Below are 8,285 nucleotides of genomic sequence, written 5' to 3'. Positions count from 1 at the left end.
GAACTGGGGGAAAAATGAGGGTATTTTTTCCTGAAGACCTTCCAATAACAATAATTCTGAATGGACTTTCTGGAGCTCTGCTTTTTGCACAGACTTTTTGGAGCACATTTTTTCTGCCAAGCAGTTTTCAGTGAATATGAAAATCAAAAAGTTTATGTCAAGATAATTGGTCTTCCAGAGGATAAAAGAAAATAAGCGTCTTCCTTCTGATTAAAATGATTGTTCGAAGACAACGACAACCAAATGCAATAGTAGTATCAATACAAGGAGAATGTGTTATACAAAATTTCTATATTCTGCCTTGAAACACATTCCTACCCTTGTTTAGTTCTGAACAAAAGCACATCATTTCAGCAAAGCTAATATATCAGTAATAGTAAGTGAAGGACTGAGTATGTGAAGACTCTTTTGAAAACTTGGACAGAAAACAAAATAAATTCTTAAATTTTGCCAGAAGTGCCAATACTTACAAGGGTACTATCCCAGATTGCTCTAAGTCAATATTATATTATTTTTTAAATCTTTTTATAATGATTATTAAATACAGATGTCTGGAATTATGCAGAAGAGGAGTCTGAATAAAAGCAAAAATGATTTTTGGCTTTAGAAGTATATAACTGATAAAATACTCTTCTTTCACAGGTTAATATTGCATTAGATTTTTACATTGCTTGGTAGAAGAGATTTTACATGGTAAGTTTCTCATCTGCTTTATGAAATAGTGAAAAAAGAAATTAAATCATTATGCAATTCAAAGTAAAAACTTGAGAATATGAGAGCTTGGGGAAGAGGAAAGTGCCTTATTACCACCTGATGGAAGACCCATTCTGCTACTTACTCTGGGGGCTCAGAGCGTTACTAGTTTCTAAATCTCTTAGGCTGCATTCATACTAGTAAATTAAAGGTGCCTGGGAATGTTCCTGGGTGCTGAGGTTAACTGGCATGCCATAGCCTGCTGCCAGGATAGCAAATTCTTTAAACCTCCAAGACACTGTGAAAGGGCTATTTCACAGTGCTGAAGCTGTGTCAGGGAACAACTGAACGGCTCTGTGGTGTAGGTGATGGTATCCCAGTGCCTGGGAATATTCATTGCCACTCTGACTTACTAGTATCAACATAATCTCAGTGTGCAACATCCGTGAAAGAAGCATTACTGGGGTGTAAATTTTTATGCCCTGAGAATAATTATGCCAACCTTTTCCCTATGAAGGATGATACCTCCTAGTTCCATCAAATCTACAAATATTTCCAGCAGATGTTTTGGACCAGGTTATTCTTTATGCTGTAGAAAAAGCAGTAAGTGTTCATTAGCTTCTGGATATTGTCACAAAAGCTAACAATTTAATAAAAGTGTAGTTAGAATGTATTTCTGTTCTTTGATACAGTAGACACTATTTTAGTAGAAGCAAAATGAAACTGTAATCATAGCAATCACCAACATATTTGTCACCTTTAAACCTACTTAGCTCAAGGCAATAGTGGAAAGGGCCCCCAAAATGGAGAGTTTAGCAGAAATCAATACAAAGAGTGTGTCATCCACCCGGATACTGGAGTGTTTATATATTTATTTTTAATGTATGCTGAAACATATATATGCTAGCTTGGTGTGTACCAGTATGTACCACAGTAATATTTATATTTTTAATTCCTCAGAATTTATTGCATTGCCTTACTGTTTTGACTTAGCAACATCCTAAATTTTCTATAGAGTCTTGGGTATATTATACAAGAGAATGATGTCTTTTATCTGTCTAACAAGCATACGCTTTCCAGAAATAACTATTCTTGAAGCAGACAGAGAAATACAGGGGAGGTGGAGGGTAGTCATCTTCTCTGTGTCAGTCCAGAGTGTTACAAACTCCAGTCACTGTTACTTCATGAAACAGATTCCTGAACAGATCCTCAAAGTCCATTTATGTTCCAGTAAGGTTAGTTTCACGGTATTGCTATATCAATTCCCTACCCCCCATTTACTTTTAAGCCTCACATACCCACGGTCTTTACAGAACATGCTATTTTTCCCCTCATAAGATCCTTGTCTTATTAGGTACACAGAACAAATTATGAGCATTTAGTGGGCATACACTAAATGCTTCATTTTCTTTTTATTAGAGAAAGCAAGGCTGGACCTTATGTTCTGGAACAACAACAAGACGTAGAGCACAAACACAAAGCATCTCAGAACAAGACTTAGGCATAGGGCAGTCCTAGATCTTTAAAGTGGAATGTGGGAGATGAAGGCCATTTTAGCTTTATTGCTGTCAAGCCCAATTCTAGACTAGGGCTTGTAGTTAAGGTGACATTGTAGATGGTATAGACAACAATCACAAAACTGAAAAGTAGACACAGTCTCTTTCGGAACAATGCTTGCAGAACTCGATCACAGAGAAGATTCAGCTTCCTGGGCAGAAAATATAAAGTACTACAAGCTTTTTAGCATATTGTGGAAAACCACATAATAGGACTCAATGCCTGGAAGCTGCAGCCAGACATGCCAAAATTAGAATACCTATTTAATAATAAGGGTGATTAACTACTGGAATAAACTACCTAGGGAGTCCGTGGGTCCTCTTGGTATCTTTTAATTAAGATTGGTCTTGTTTCTTAAGATGGATATAGTCAAAAACAAAGCTATAGGTCCCGTTACAAGGTTAACTAGGTGAAATGTAAAAGATTATGGTGTAAAAGAGGTCCAAAAAAAAGAGTTAGTGCTCTCCCCTGGCCTAAAAATTTACAGAGGTGTTAAGTATGGCAGAAAGAGATCAGCTAATATTAACTTACTGAGTTACTCGTTTCATCTACCACCCCCACTCGCTCCCAAAAATAAAATAAAAAAATAAAATCAAGTATGGAGTTGATTTTTGAAAAGCAACCTATCATGACAGATCGAAAAAATGCAGGAAAATAGTGGGGGCAAGGAAGAAAGAGCGAGATATATTATGGCACAGATCAGATACCCTTCATGGCAAAAGAAAGAAGACAGAACAGTAATCTCATATCAAACTGTCAAGCTATCAGCCTCCAGGGCAGCGATGGCAGTAATGCAGCAGCCTTACGAGATTTTTCATAAGGTGGATGAGGTGTGAGCCAGGGAGAAAAAGGCTGTGGGTTGCAGCAGCAGACCTCCTTCTCATGGTCTCTCCTTGAAGGTCTTACACAGCAGGTGAATCCATCCACAAGGACATGATATTTTCCCATTTTGAGAGAGTAAGAGCTTTGAGACTTTAGATCATGGTTTTATTGCTAGTTGAGTTCTGCTCACAGAAAGCACTAGTTTAAGATACTAAAGAGTTCCCTACCTAGAATTCTTGTGTTCCTTGAAATCACTTGCTTTTGCTTTCTCCTTTACTCTAGGCAATAAGTCCAGGAGATTTTCTTCAGAAGCAAAGCTACAACACTGTTTAACAGCAAATGGTCGAATTCCCTTTCGAGTACAGCCTTCACCCCGCAGCTACAGTCATCATCACACAGCAGCCAATCTGTGCTGAAATTCTTAAATGCAGAGAGGATTTGTTACTATGTCCCCACTAACAGGGTACAAGCAGCTAAGAATTTGGGGCGATTTTTACTGCTTTCAAAATAGTTGCTAAATAATACCAGTTAATAATACTGAACGAAAAACTCAAAGATGACACTGTTGCAAGTATTTGATACATGAACTTTGAATTGAGTTGGCAACATACAGCTCTCCTCTTCCTCAGAGGCCAGGTTCCAAGGAGAGGCAATACTCAAGAACTTGGCCTCTGACTGATCAAGCAGCTTTAAATGTACTACGTCACTTCTCCATGATAGATTTTTCATCATTATACTACAACAAATGAAAACCTTCCTTCAGCCTTGGAAGCACATGGAAAATAAGACTAAGAATCTCTGAAACACATCCAGCCTTGTACATGGCGAGGAAAACAAAGTAGGAAGGATCATCCAGTACAAGCAGGTCCGCAGCGGAGCCAACTAGCACTTGGGAGGGCTTTCTTCCCTGGATCCTATGCCCTCTAGGCATTTTTTCCACCCCTTCTTCATCCCAGTCTCTAGAGAGTACAGAAAGTGCTCCTTGCAGCATGCCAGGTTTCCCTCCAAGCATACCAATGAGCAGCAGGAGTCAGCCGACTGATGCTCATTTGTTCCTCACCACAAAAAGGCAGCTAGGGAAAGTGCAGCTCTCGCACTCTATCCTTAATACAGCCCCCCAGGGGAGAAGGGAAGGGGGAAGTAAGGATCGGAGCAGGCTCTAGGGTGCAGTCTACAAGCTACCTTTGTGTTGGAGGAAGTATTGCCTACAAGTGAAAAGAAGGAGACCAGACTCCTGACTTATGCTGGGTTTCCCTCTCCTCTCCCACTCCTCCTCTACAACTCTAAGTAGGTCACTTCCTTTCTCTTTAGCACAGTTTCCTCTTCTCTGTGGCACAGACACCAACTTCTGCCAAAGCTAAGATGCGATCAGATAATAAGCATTAGAGCTTACAGAGCCCAGAGAGACGCTTGATGAGGGCTGTTTGAGACAAAAATCCACACTAATCACCTTAACAAACCAGTAATACTGCTTGGATTTTGAATGATGAGTTGCAATTCCTGTGCGCCCCACACACATCTCGAGAGAACAAAACACAGCACCAGAATGGACGCCTGGGTCACCGACTTCACTAAAACAGATTGATATAACCCCTTCCACAAACATATCAAGAACCATCTTCTGAATGTTACTCTTGCCTTCTCCAAGGGAGAAGCCGTTCCTGCTTTTGTACCAGAGTGTTTGGAACCATTTCAGGTCTCTCAATCTAAAATGCCCTGAATCTGAACAAAAGTTATACCAAGACTCTGCTTAGGTTTACAGGATGCAGATCATATTCAACCTAGAAAGTATGAGACTGCCTCACATTGAGACATCTGCACTTGGGCACTTCGCATTTATAATGCGGTTATCCATGAACATATGAACAGTATGCAGACACTACTTCAGCTGACAACTTTCCTTTACTAGCATAAGAAAGATACAGACAAACATAAAGAAAACTATGCTTAAATACATGTCTGCATGTTAGCTTCTTCATCAGTCTGAAGTGTTCTTTGAGCCAAGGTATCCAGGATCTTTTTCTACTAGCTGTTCCACTTATAACAAAGCATCCTTTCCTTTGCGGTGTAAGCCTGGTTGCTCTCAACTTGGCTAATATTCTACCTAAATAGGCCTGCTGCTACAAAAGCACATGCTGCTGCTCTCCACGCTTCACAGCTTCAAAAGTCATTTCACATCCACTTAGCCTTTCTTGTTTGGAAGGTCAACACCGAGTCATAGAAACATCAGCATTTTCACATCTTTGTTCTGAATTTGGCAATTTACCACTACCCAAATCTTACCTCTTTGCGGAGCTGGAGCAATGAGGTTTTGTCCCAAGGTGAAAAAATTGTCTGCTCTAACACTGAACATCCAAGAGGCACGACAGCCAACTATCAAAACAGGCACAAAACCAGCAGGATATTTCACTTCACAGAAGTAGCTGAAATAAAAGAGGCAAAAATGATCAGTCAACGTGTACACAGACTCAGGCAGCAAGAAGCAAAATCTACAACAGTACCTGGATCAGTGGGGACCCCAACCAGACACAGATAGGGCAGCAACACAGCTGGGACAGGGACCCATGGCTCTGTGCTGAGCTGAAATGAGGCTCCTGGGCACAGAAGCAGTGGGTTTGGGAGGAGACCCCAGCTGAGGCTGATCATGGCCATTAAAGCCTATTAGTGCCCTGACGGCCCTGACAAATGAGTTCCTCCTTGAAAGCTCCAGAGTTAAAGCCCCACTAATGGTAATGATTCTGGTGTCTTGTATGGGATCACTGCTCCCCATATGACAATCCCATGTGTGGGTGAAATTAATGCCTCTGGAGACCCGGAATTAGTATTTCTGCCTGATGTTCCAGCACATTGCAAGGGACCCACTATGTCAATAACTTGCTAAGTCTTTTTGAGATTTTCTACAACCTGAGGAAGTAAAAAATATGTAGATATATATTTTCTATAGTTCAGAAGACTACTCTGTCCTTGCAATTTAATAGGCATATTGAAATATCTTACTGTTCTGTCCCTCAAAAGAAGTTTGGGAAAATACGTGTGGGTTGGGAAATGGCATTTGAATACCCTTTTTCAGTGCTGTCCAGTTCCATAAGGAACAAATCCATGCAACACCAACAGTGCAGCCTGCCTGCACGGGCTGTGAGGGTTGATCACAGGTGACAAAGTCTCACTGCGCAGCAGTGATGCCCTCCAGAGCCTTGGGTGGATTTGAGAGAGAAATTCTGCCAGCAGCAGCAGCAGCCAGAAACTGTCATTAAATGCAAGTTTCTGTCTGTAGAGATGACCATACTGGAGAGACGGGGCAACACCAAGAGGGCCAAAAAAATTACAGGGCAGTTAATAGGGAAAGGGAAATCTGTGTTCCGGCATGCATCGTCATCAGAGCAGTGCTACCTCTTTTAAACTTTATTTTTCTTTTCTTTTTCTTCTCTTTTCCATGCAATGGCCAGAAACAGTTAATTCCCAGAACCCGAACCATCAGCAGTAACCAGGCTAATGCAAACATTTTATGGGAGTTGACAGGAGAACTAGTGCCCTAGTTGTTCTCAGTTCTTTCCACAGACTATGTCAGAGTAAGTCTGTGTCTGGGTTGTTCAAAGCATTTTCTCTCCTTTCAGCCATTAATTTATGAGAACATTTTTGAGGAAATGGTTGAGCTGAAATACTTAATCCTCCCAGCTGCCCATCATTATGTCCAAATCTGCCTTACTAACAAAACGAGATATTCTGGTGAACTGAGTAGGGCGAACACAATTTGAACCTGTGAGTTTTAACACTTTTTTTGCCACCAGATCAGCCACCACCTGCATCAAGCCTTGGCAGGATCCTGTTTCCACAGGTCATTTTTCCTGCACTTGAAGAAAAGGGGGTTTTGCCAGTCCCATTTTTGCTCTGCCAAGTTGATTTTCTCTCCCCAGGGCAAAGAAGGTGCGATACTGCCTGCAAGGGGGGCTGCACAGTCCAAGCACTTGGGAGAGGAATGACCACTTTACAGGGCTCATATGCTGCAGAGCTGTGACTGAACGTCTGGAGGTGACACATGGCACAGCACCCCAACTGTGATAGCCTTTTCTGCAAAGAGACCCCTCAGCTTTTGTCACACTGACAGCGGGGTTAACCCATCTGGAAATACCCCATCTTTTTCTTAAGTGGTACACACACCTCCTCATCTCCCTTTTCTCTCATCTGGTGAGGGCTTCTGGTTTTACATTTCTAATTAACTCCTTTCTCCCCCTACATTTTACGATGAACCTTTTTACCTTACTCCTCAGTTCTACAGCACAGGTTCTAAGAAGTTGTAACATCTCCTTCAGCCATAGTAGGCAGAGAATATATAGGAAGATCAGATTCCAAGGCATTTTAACAGGAGTAAATTTGGATACAAAAAGTTTGAGGCCTTTCTCTCTGAAGCTAACATGAAATAAGAGCTCCTTTTGATTCGTGGTAATCGCATAATTCAGGAGATTAAAAAATCAGTTTGTGTAGCAGAAGAACAAGCTATCCCTATTTCCTTAAACGCAGAATAGTGGGCTGTCATCTCCAGTCATTTTCCATCAGAAAGAAGTGTAGACAGTGACATTCACAGCAGATGATCCTCTGAAAGTAGTCTAAGAGCCAAGGAAACTGTAGGTGCTTGTAGATGTCATTGGGCAAGAGTGAAGGCAGCTTGTCCTGATGATGGATTGCTTGTAATTAGCCATACTAAAGACCTTAATCTGAAATGGTTTGATCTGCTCAGGGGGATAAACTGAACCAGTATGCTCACACAGCTGAGTTAATCTCTTTATGCGCTGGGATTTGTTATGACTGCCATTCACCTCTAAGACTTAGTAGTGCCACGCAATGGAGTGGGGAAGGCTGACAGCTACCCGCTCTCGGGGCAGTCCCTGAGCTGCCTTGAGGAGATCCCTCTCATACATATAAGGTGTAAGGCAGGACACCATGTTCCCCGACTCTCTTTCAAGCCCGGTACCACCTCTTCACAGCTTTCTGCTGTCTCCCTCGCTGCCTTCGCAGCCCTCTCCACCACCGCCCCTCAGGCAGGCCGTGACCCAGGCGGTCACTCTTCCTCCGCAGGTGGCGAGCGGGCAGCGGGGAAAGCCGTCGGGCTCCTGGGTGCTTCGCGACCAACCTGCTGAGGAGGCCCCGAGGAAAGCCAGTCCAAGGGCCGGCGGGGGAACGAGGGCAGCCAGGCCACTCCACAGGTGGCCGGCCCC

Source organism: Charadrius vociferus, unplaced genomic scaffold (genome assembly GCF_000708025.1).
Source record: "Charadrius vociferus isolate BGI_N301 unplaced genomic scaffold, ASM70802v2 scaffold565, whole genome shotgun sequence".
Taxonomy (NCBI): Eukaryota; Metazoa; Chordata; class Aves; order Charadriiformes; family Charadriidae; genus Charadrius; species Charadrius vociferus.
This window is presented reverse-complemented; position numbering follows the sequence as displayed.